The sequence below is a fragment of the Neolamprologus brichardi genome, chromosome 23 (assembly GCF_056152115.1).
Source record: "Neolamprologus brichardi isolate AB-2024 chromosome 23, ASM5615211v1, whole genome shotgun sequence".
In the NCBI taxonomy this organism is placed as follows: Eukaryota; Metazoa; Chordata; class Actinopteri; order Cichliformes; family Cichlidae; genus Neolamprologus; species Neolamprologus brichardi.
The window spans coordinates 41389579-41390875 of record NC_142125.1 but is presented as its reverse complement, the minus strand read 5'-3'; positions in this window follow the sequence as shown (position 1 = coordinate 41390875).

The window sequence follows — 1297 nt, the reverse complement described above, 5'->3', positions numbered from 1 at the left end:
TTTGGGGATTTTGCGCAGCACTGACCCAATGTCCTGTCTCCTTTCCCCATGTGTTACAGCACACAGCATACAGCTTGTGTCATCACATGTTTTTGAAACGTCTTTAAATGAAGACGTTGCGACATATACTTAGAGCACAGACGCAAATATAAAATGAATTCTCCAGTTTGTGTCACAGTGGTTGCTCACGGTGACAGTTTACAGCAGCAACAACTCTCTTCAGGTAATTATTAACATCTGTGACATTTCACACTCTTTGTACCAGAGGGGAACCACACATGAGACAGGCTGGTAGTTCATGAATTTATTTGTGTTCATTTAATCACAAGGTTTCAGGCATAAGTGAAGCTCACCTGATTGGTCGTTAAGCTATATGAAAAACAGGAATAAACTGCTAACCTATAATCCCATTATAATGTAAATGTATTAATCAGTTAAATATATTAAAGAAGCTCTAATTAGCAAACTATGACACTCAGATTATTAAGAACACCTGTTCAACTGCTCATTAACACGGGTAAAGCAAATATCAGATCAGCCAATCAGAGGTTACCGAATAAGTGAACACAGAGAAACTATCCAGTGAGCGTCAGTTCTCTGGGCGAAGACGAATTGCTGTTGCCAAAGCTCAGAAGAGAGCAGGCAGGCTGCTGCGAGGAAGGCGACTTAAACCACCACTCGTTCCAAACAAGGAATGCAGAAGAGCATCTCCGAACACACGACACGTCGAGCAGCAGAAGATCACAGCGCACCACTAACGATGGCTAACAACTCAGAATTGAGACTGTAGTTTGTGTGGCCTCGTCAAAATTTGATGGTTGTTTGGTTGATATTAATTTTTCCTGCAACATTCAGATGATCAGGTCAGCATTTGGTGTAAACAACATAAAAGCATGGATACATCTTGACTTGTATCAATGGTTTAAGCTGCTGCTGGTGTAATAGTGTTCGCGATATTTTCTTGGCACATTTTGAGGCCCTTAGTTCCAGCTGAGGATCATTTAAATCTTGGTCTTAATTAAGTATTGCTGCTGACCATTTCCTTCTCTTTATGACCACACTGTACACATCATCTGATGGATAACACACCACATGAAAAAGCTCAAATCATCTCAAACTGGTTTCTTGAACATGACAGCGAGTTCACTCAGACGGCCTCCACAGTCACCAGATGTCAATCCAGCAAAGCACACTAGGGATGTGGTGGAACAGGAGAGTCACATCATGCTCTGCAGCAGCTGTGTCTGTCACAACGATATGAACCAAAATCTCTGAGGAATATTTCCAGCAGCTCGCT